Raw genomic sequence first — 9,937 nt, 5'->3', positions numbered from 1 at the left:
AAGGCAGCTTATGTACGCAGGTCTTAAGTCCAAAGTCACACGTACACATTTTTCGGAAAAATAAAATGTATTTTTTTACATTTTTCATAAAATAAAAGCAGTTGTTTATTCTCCTTTTCATTTCTGTGAACTACTTTTGCATAGTTTCAAGAAAATCATTGACATTTCCGCCATTTTCATCTCCAAATTAATGGCGATGACATCTTAACGATAATATCGATAGCAATCGATATTTTAAAACATTATATCGAAAATATCTAATGTTGGGAATATCGATGGTTTGCCAGCTCTAATTCTGAAACAGACCAATTATCGACAATGTCCGATTATTGTTGACAACGATTAATCGATAAGTCTAGAAGAAAAAATCTACTTAATTGTCCCTAACCGCCTGGCCTATTTTTCGATCTATAGATCCATATAGCTCCAAATGTCAGAATTGTTCTTGTTGATAGAATAGAATCACATTATTTCCTAATTTTTAAAAACCAAAAATTTGATTAACTTCTTACAAAAAAGTTAATAATCAAATTGTGCAGAAAAGCGAAGTACACCCTTGCATTACATTGAAGTGTTGTTGTTTGTGATATCTACCAAAACTGCTTTTTAAATTTTTGTTTTGGTTGGTGTGTACCATATACTTATTTGAGGTCGAGAAATAAGCTTTAAAAGAATTTGTGCGATAATTACGTTGAACACATTGGAATTTAGTTTGTTGGCTATTTCTTTCCGTGTTTGTACATACGGTACGACATACATACACTCTTTGTGACAACGTTTTTTTCGACGTTGTTGTTGGTAGAAGGGACAGCGGCTCAAAGAAGCTGCAAACGAAACAGCAAAACTGGAGTTGGAACAGTGTTCACGAATATCAAACACCAATCTTTCCATTGCCGACGAGGAGTTTCTATATAACGTCAACTGTGACATTGAACATTTTATTAAACAAAGACATAACAACGGGTAAGTTATTTCAAAATACATAAAAACTCCTATTTTGGAATAAGTAACAAAATTTGATTCTATATAAGGAATATGTGAGCTTGGAACAAATTTAAAGTGAAGTCTACCTTAAGAAGCCGGCCTTCGGTTGGTATTAAAGATGCTAAATTTGTCTACGAATAATTTGTTTTGCCTTAAATTTACACTCAAACTTACACACTTTGGACTATATCCCTGGAAATATACATTTCCTGGACAATAGTCATATGTATATTGTTGGTGTCGCAATAAAAAGGGTTACCTTTGGTAAAAAAAATTTAAGGGTTCTAAAGGAAAGTTTTTGTTAGATTTGTTCAAAATTCGTACTCAGGAGTTTTAATTTGCCCTATAACACTGTGCAACATTTTTGAGCCAATCGCGTGCAAACAACTTCTGTCCAGAATTTTATGAAAGTAGAGGACCAATAGGCAAAAACCATATTTGGGTTTGTTTTCTTAGATCGGGTTCGGTTTTTATGGCCTCATCTAAACATGGTTAAAGATCGAATTTTTAAAACAAATCGGGGCTGTATCTCTGAAACCAATACGAATCTTGTTTTGACATCTGCAGCAAACTTGTAGATAAGAGCAAGAAGAAAATATTCGGGGGAATAGTGAACTCGAAAATGCCTCAAATTTTATAATATATCTAAAAATTCTATAATTTGTGTATATTTCGCAGCGTATCTCCCAAAATGTTAAATTCTTCTTAATGTTACCTTTCGGGGAAATATTCTCAGGAATGTAATACACAACTCTTCAGAACATTATATTGTTGTAAAATGCCTCTATCGCCTTGTTTATAGCAAATCTTTCATCAACAATTTGGTAAATATTTCAATAATTCATTGAAATCCCCAACATGAGAATAAACAACCTGTGTGAACATTGTTTGAAAAAGGTTTTGTAAAAGGTATGTTATGAAATACCCATTAAACAGCGTGAAATATCCATTTTAGAGTTTCAGAATGTTCTGAAGAAATGATGGTCACATTATTTGGAAAATTTTTAGAATGGTTACTTGTCTCAACTCCCAACAGTTTAGTTGTTACCAACCAGAATTTCAGAAATTATGTAAACTTTTCTATATTTTAACGAGTTTGATGCGCTAGATGCAGCTTTTCCTAGTTCATCTGTTTGACACATAAGTTCTACTACTTTAGGGCTACAATATTGCTGAAGACTGCAAAGCAAAATTCTTATTAGTTTCGGAGATAAAAGTCCGATCACTGGAAAAAAGGCTCATTTTAGGTCGGTTTAGAAGATGCCATAAAATCTAATCCCGATCTAAGAACACAAAACCCAATTAAGGTTTTTAAAGTCTCAAAATGTACTTTCAGAAAATGCTAATTAGAAGTTGTTTGCATTTCCAGTGTTGCACAGTGTAATTGTTAGACTGGCATTTGAATTTTAAAACAGTTTTTAGAACATTTGTGTGGAAGAAATCCTTTAGTAGGGTTGTTGCTTTTGTGTTTTGTAATTTTGGAGTTATATGAATCGAAGCCAAACCAGGATCGAACATGGTTCTATGTGCTCAAAAATTGTTATAGGCCATTAAAAGGTTGGATGAAATTAAACTATTTCCTATGTATATCACCAAAGGAAAGTGGAACTCTCTTTTTTATCAAGTCGGAAGGGTGTCTCGGCATTTCAGCGGCCAAATATCCGCGTAAATGTATAAAACACATTTGCATTTGAAAAACGAAAGTTCTAGGACAGAGAAGCCACTACATAGTCGATACGTCCGAAGATCTGCTTTACCACCAGTGAAACCAGGTTACGTAATTTGGTGACTATGTGGTTTCGAGTCCTTGGCTTTCCTTTTTCACTTGCAAATAATTTCCGATCATCAAGCTTAACTCTAAACGAGAAAATTAATAAAAAATAATTTTTTACATTTATCATCGATATTCCTGTTCAGTAGTTGTAAATGTGTTGATACTGTATGACTCATTCGCAGTCTTGAGAAAATTTTAATTTTCCGTTTTAAGATTAAATAGGAGTTTAGCCTTTCACAAATGACATCAGGAAAGGTACCTGACGTCAATATCGTACAATCAAAGCCGTCTGGAGGGGGTGGAATGCAGGAGAGGTAGACTTTAAACATTACCGGACATAGTTTTGCAATATTTTAGTGTCATATATCAACGGTCAAACGGTCGGACAAGGCCACACGATTTAAAATAATTACAATTTACTTTATTAATCCGCAAATTAATTTTTCGATGCATTATAATGAAAAAAAATACTTCATAAAATATCTAGTATTCTACTAATAAAAAAATTGCCACGAACGTCCCAGAAATGACATGCGAATTCTTCCCTCTATTAAAGAGTGCGGTTTGCTTCTCTTTCACGGCACCACTTGTAGAGAAGGAATATAGCAAAATGAAGGGTTCAACGATTGTTGAAAAGTGTGATGTAACCCGTTTGGTTACTCGAACTCCCGACCTTGTGTACAAATCGAGTATGTCAACCATAAAACATTGCACCACAGTGACACTGATGCCAAACGTTTTATACAAAAACCATTGCATATTAAAATATTTGTCATTAGTCATATTTTGGCACCTATTGGCACCGCAATTTACTTCATTAATTTGTTTGTCTATTTAAAAATGAAAATATTTCACATATATACACTTGTTTGTACAACCTTCAATTATTGGGATTTTAAGTACAATGGGGTACAAATCGATTAATATCTCGTCCCGCTATGTTGCATGAATGTACGTTCATACGTTTGCAGTTTACCAAAAGCATAACATATTAGATTTGTTTTCCGCGTTACTGTTTGGTTGCAAGTAACTGCTGTACTACTGCATTGTGCTGCTAGTTCCAAATAATACCTAGAAATACCTGTTTGTTCGACTGTTGCATCAACCAAAAAATGTAGAGGCTTACGTTGCTAACACGGTTGCGATGGCATAGACTTGTTTATTTCATTACGTTACGCCGCATGCTCAGTTTGTTTACCGTTTGCTACAAGAAAGAAAACAAAGAAACGCAATCAATTCCAGAAGTAGTATTATGCCATGGCACAAATCCACTGCTATACATTATGCTAGTATTTTTTCACAGACATACATATATACAATGTTTTTTTTTCGGCGTTTCCCAGTAATAACAAAATAGCAACAACACTTCACTAAAAAATGTAGCAAGAGAACTAAAAAACAATTAATATACAGCCCAATTATGAACGGCATCTCACCGTGAGTTTTCTCTTTCTCGCCTCCTCCCCTATTATAAACATCATATCGCCGTGAGTGCTGTTATGTTCTCACTCTTCCCTTATTATAAACAACAAGAGGGTAAGCAAAACTCACGTTCGTGAATAAATTAGCTATTACAAATGTAAAAAAAGTGAGAAAAAGAGGCAAATTTGTGCTGAAATTTCTCACTACCGAAATCAAAGTGAGTTGAACAAAAAAATTTAAGTGTGGTCATTTATTTTAAAAAATACGAATATTTTGTATCTGTAATGATAATTAATTGTATTTTAGGTTGAAAGCAACAAAAAATAATTAGAAATTTTTTATGTTGTGAGGTTATTGTTGACCTTTGGACGCTATTTTCTTTGGTTTTAATTTGGCTTGAGGTCAACTTAAAAATTTAAAAACAAATGGGCGTTTTTGTTTTTATTCTTATAAAAAGAAAGAAATATCATTATTATCATAGCGATTATGAATCTTCACGTAGGGAGCTACTCACAAGTGAGTTGCAGTTCACTTTCACCTGCTCGAGCTATTACGATTGGGCAGGGAGGAGCACAAAAAGTGAACAAGGGTTGACAAGTCGGAAAATGGAAAATAATGGCGCGACTTGTGAACCCTTGAAATAATAATTTGTGTTACCATACCGTCATTTTTTGCACAAATAACTTTGGGATTATTAAATTCTTATTTTTTGCATAAAAAGTAAATAAATTTTCAAATTAACAAACATTTCTAGCAAGAAAAATGTCGGTTATTAAAAATCCACTGTAAAAGAACATGAATATTGGTAAAAGAAAATACAACATTGAAACAACATGGCAACATCTGTAACAGCTGTTCTTTTGTTTTGACAGATATGTGAAAATTGTTTATTTACACTGAAGAATTCGTGAAATTTATTGGAAAATCGTAAAAAAGTGAACAAATGTCGTTTAAAAACGTCATTAAATGGCTACAATAAGTAAATGTTTAATGTTGCATTTTGGGTGATAACAGAAATGGCAAGTTCTGAGGAATACCAAGGAAATGGAGTGGAAGCTGTACCAGCGATGTTAGGACATCACAGGAGATCAATGATTGGTTCAAATGAGGTTCAGCATTTAGCCAATTCCAAGAATTGTAAATACAATTCGTGAAACATCCGATATTTTCTCCAGTATAAGAACCAATTCTATGAATGCTAAGTATAACTCCTAATGCTTTCTTCAACACTTAAACCAATTTAATGAATTTTAAATACAATTTCAATAAATTTCAATTGTAATTCCAATTTTTTTTTGTTCATGGCATATAACAACCGGTACTTAAAATACTATTCCAGGAAATTGCTTGGTGTAGATACCATTCCACTGGGTTATCGACGATGACGTGATTAAGATCTCAAAATGGTTTGGATCTTTTTGGGGCAACGGTCTGGACTTATATTCCATCAAAATATTTGATTCTATTCAAGCTTGAGGGCAAGTGATTGGACATGTCATCTTTTTAGCACCAGCACCCATTTTTTCCAAGACTGCGACCCCAAAAGTTCCAAATCGTGTACATTACTCTCTCTAGGAACAACAATCGCAGACATGGGTTGCTCCAGATTGGGTCCTTGTATATTTGTGAACCGCTTTATACAGTATGCACCTTTTTGATCTGTCCATACCTGAAAACGGGGAACGCTTTAGTTACAGTACTTGCTTGGGCGTTACCGTGAGAGCCATCCCAATCACCATCTAGTAGGTTGGCCCGACACACTAGGTCCATCAAGAATGATCTTCACTTTCTAGAGAGGAAAGCCCAACGATACAGGAGAGAACCCCTTGCTCAACAAGCATTTCAAGTAGGTTTGTATAGCTTTCACATAGTCGCAGTTTCTAATGTAAACAAATATAGTGTGAATAAAGTCCACCACAAACCAGAGTAGTTTTTGCTCAACTATACTCGGGATATTGCAGTCGTCTAAATTCTTATAGGGCAAATGTTGATAGCACCATGCATAGCACTCTTCGTCTTTTAAAGGTGCGATGCCAAACCTAGTCATTTAACTTCAGTGGATAGTTACATCCCATTCTTGGAACTGAAGTTAGACCCAATTTTGTACCAAATTCTGAAAGAATTCAGAGATTCAGACCGAATTCGTAAAGAACTCTGAAAAAATGTTAGCGGTAAATGTCCTAATATTTGTTTTTGTCGAAAACATATTGCGATTAAAAATATAAAGAAACTCTTATCACAATAAGGTAGAATCTATTCCATTTCCAATATTTCAACCATCTTTGATGGTCATCCTCAGGGATTGGCTTTCAAAAACAAGAACATTTGTTTTATGCAACTATAAACAATATGGTAGAAATTTATAATAACAATGATATTTCTTTCTTTTTATAAGAATAAAAACAAAAAAATTTTAATTCTTAAGTTGACCTCAAGCCAAAATTAAAACCAAAGAAAAAAGCGTCCAAAGGTCAACAATAACCTCAAAACATAAAAAATTTCTAATTATTTTTTGTTGCTTTCAACCTAAAATACAATTAATTATCATTACAGATACAAAATATTCGTATTTTTTAAAATAAATGACCACACTTAAATTTTTTTGTTCAACTCACTTTGATTTCGGTAGTGAGAAATTTCAGCACAAATTTTCCTCTTTTTCTCACTTTTTTTACATTTGTAATAGCTAATTTATTCACGAACGTGAGTTTTGCTTACCCTCTTGTTGTTTATAATAAGGGAAGAGTGAGAACATAACAGCACTCACGGCGATATGATGTTTATAATAGGGGAGGAGGCGAGAAAGAGAAAACTCACGGTGAGATGCCGTACCATAATGTTTATAGTTGCATAAAACGAATGTTCTTGTTTTTTAAAGCTTAGGACATTGACCGCTAACATTTTTTCAGAGTTCTTTACGAATTCGGTCTGAATCTCTGAATTCTTTCAGAATTTGGTACAAAATTGGGTCTACCTTCAGTTCCAAGAATGGCATGTAACTATCCACTGGAGTTATATGACTAGGTTTGGCATCGCACCATTAAAAGACGCAGAGTGCTGTGCATGGTGCTATCAATATTTGCCTAAGAATTTAGACGACTGCAATATCCCAAGTATACCCAGCAAAATTTGACGGAAGGGGTTCTTTGCGATGACGTGATTTCATGTCATCTTTTGCATTGGTTCAAAGGAAGTCGTGAAAGATCCGATCTTTTCATTAGGATTTGAACCAATGCAAAGGAAGTCGTGAAAGATCCGATCTTTTCATCAGCATTTGTACCCATTCCATCGATCCAATAGAGATGATGTTTGTGTTTTTATTTACACACCTGTTTATTTTCATTTTGGTATGTTCCAGTACTGCAAAAATCTACTAATTTTTACTATTTTTTCCGATAACATAAAGGAAAAATTGTTATCGTAGTAAAAATAAGTAGATTCTTGCAGTTTCTGGAACAGACCAAAGTTGTTAGAACTGTCGTCGTGATGTTGTCTTACATTTCCTGCATATCAAACAACTAAAACTTCTAAAAAATTGGTATTATATGAAGTCCCAACCATCGAGCTAAAAATAGAATCGGACTGCACACATTGCTATTTTAAAAGTTCCCTTGTCTGTTCTAAATCAGAATGAAATCAATCAAATCTCGCTTCTTGGAATTTGAAAAAAAGTCCGAAACGAAAAGGAACAAGAATCTGAAAATAAAGAAGAAACTACTTTTGGAAAGAAACAATTAAAAATAAATTAATTAAGCATAAATGGTATTTTCCATAAAAAGTCTCTCCTCCCCGTTCGTTAAATTTGTTCTTAGAGATCCCTAAAGCAAGCCGGGTTGTAGATCCCTACATATTTCCGTCACTAAACAAAAGAGTATAAATTACCAAAATGTTGTTATAAAATAACAAAATTATAAAATAAAAGTAATTTACGAAATAAAAATACTTAAAGGAGTGCATTTGGAGTCCATGTCGAAATCTGAACTGGTGATGGGAAGATAATTGAAAAAACCTTTTGTAAGATCATAGAATATCAGTTGCGGAGAACGGAGGAAGTAATCTTTTGCGTTGCAGCGGTGGTGATTACATTGCAATTTTTGATGTAAACTTTTGAAAAACTAAACTGATAAATTAATTGTAGTTATTTCATGAATTCGTTTGAATTAATAAAGAGTTTTGTTTTTCATGAAAACCATATTTCAATACAGCATTTCCATTTTCCAAACAAGACATGAAAATTTCATGCCAATGGGTTGGTGAAAATGACATGCCAAAGCATTGGTTAAAATGACATGTCAAATCATTGGTGGAAATGACATGCCAAAGCATTGGTGGAAATGACATGTCAACGCATTGGTTAAAATGACATGCTTAGGATCCAGAAAAGAACGTCATCTTTTGGGGTCCACGCTCATATAAAATTCATTGATGAAGATGCTAAAAAGATGACATGCTAGATCACTTGCACCCATGATTGAATGTCATCTTTGGCATCGATCATTTTGCTGGGTAGTTGAGCAAAAACTACTCTGGTTTGTTGTGGACTTTATTCACACTATATTTGTTTACATTAGAACCTGCGACTATGTGAAAGCTATTCAAAACTACTTGAAATGCTTGTTGAGCAAGGGATTCTATCCAGTATGGTTGGGCTTCCCTCTCTAGAACGTGAAGATCATTCTTGATGGACCTAGTGTGTCGGGCCAACCCACCCAACGTTTTAGTTACAGTACTTGCTCGGGCATTACCGTGAGAGCCATCCCTATCTCACGGTAATGCCCGAGCAAGTACTGTAACTAAAACGTTGCCCGTGGTATGTATCAGTGAAGGAAGGCCTAAATCGAGTTTTCTGGTATGGACAGATCAAAAAGGTACATTCTGCATAAAGCGGCTCACAACTATACAAGGACCCAATCAGGAGCAACCCATGTCTGCAATTGTTATTCCTAGAGAGAGTAATGTACACGATTTGGATCTTTTGGGGTCGCAGTCTTGGAAAGAATGGGAGATGGTGCTAAACACAACTTCCACTTCATTTCCTTGGTATTCCTCAGAATTTGCCATTTCTGTTATCACCCAAAATGCAACATTAAACATTTACTTATTGTAGCCATTTAATGACGTTTTTAAACGACATTTGTTCACTTTTTTACGATTTTCCAATAAATAAACAATTTTCACATATCTGCCAAAACAAAAGAACAGCTGTTACAGATGTTGCCATGTTGTTTTAATGTTGTATTTTCTTTTACCAATATCCATGTTCTTTTACAGTGGATTGTTAATAACTGACATTTTTCTTCTTGCTAGAAATGTTTATTAATTTGAAAATTTATTTATTTTTTATACAAAAAATAAGAATTAATTAATCTCAAAGTTATTTGTGCAAAAAATGACGGTATGGCAACACAAATTATTATTTCAAGGGTTCACAAGTCGCGCCATTATTTTCCATTTTCCGACTTGTCAACCCTTGTTCACTTTTTGTGCTCCTCCCTGCTCAATCATAATAGCTCGAGCAGGTGAAAGTGAACTGCAACTCACTTGTGAGTAGCTCCCTACGTGAAGATTCATAATCGCTATGATTATAAGAGGCATTTAGTTTTCCAAAAATTCTAAAACAAAACAATAATGTTAAGTAATAATAAAGTAACTCCAAAAGTTATACTTCGCCGTTTCTTTGTTCAATTAAATTATTCTCAAAATCGCTTTGTTCGATCAAAATACCTTCCCATTCTTTATTACCTGATGATGTAATAA

The 9,937-nt window shown here is 34.0% G+C and overlaps 1 protein-coding gene across 1 annotated transcript in view; it reads left to right on the top strand.

Moving 5' to 3' along the window:
• The first annotated feature begins 393 nt into the window (after positions 1–393).
• Positions 394–9,937, top strand: part of LOC141402584 (uncharacterized) — a 105,502-nt gene continuing 95,958 nt past the window's right edge. Inside the window, exon 1 of the mRNA XM_073984181.1 lies at positions 394–963. The gene's annotated coding sequence lies outside the window, so the exon portion shown is untranslated. The remainder of the gene's footprint in view (positions 964–9,937) is intronic.

The sequence above is a fragment of the Musca autumnalis genome, unplaced genomic scaffold, assembly GCF_047663935.1.
Source record: "Musca autumnalis isolate F117 unplaced genomic scaffold, ASM4766393v1 scaffold_4, whole genome shotgun sequence".
NCBI lineage: Eukaryota > Metazoa > Arthropoda > Insecta > Diptera > Muscidae > Musca > Musca autumnalis.
The sequence above is the reverse complement of the archived record's forward strand: the minus strand, read 5'-3'. Positions and strand labels throughout refer to the sequence as shown.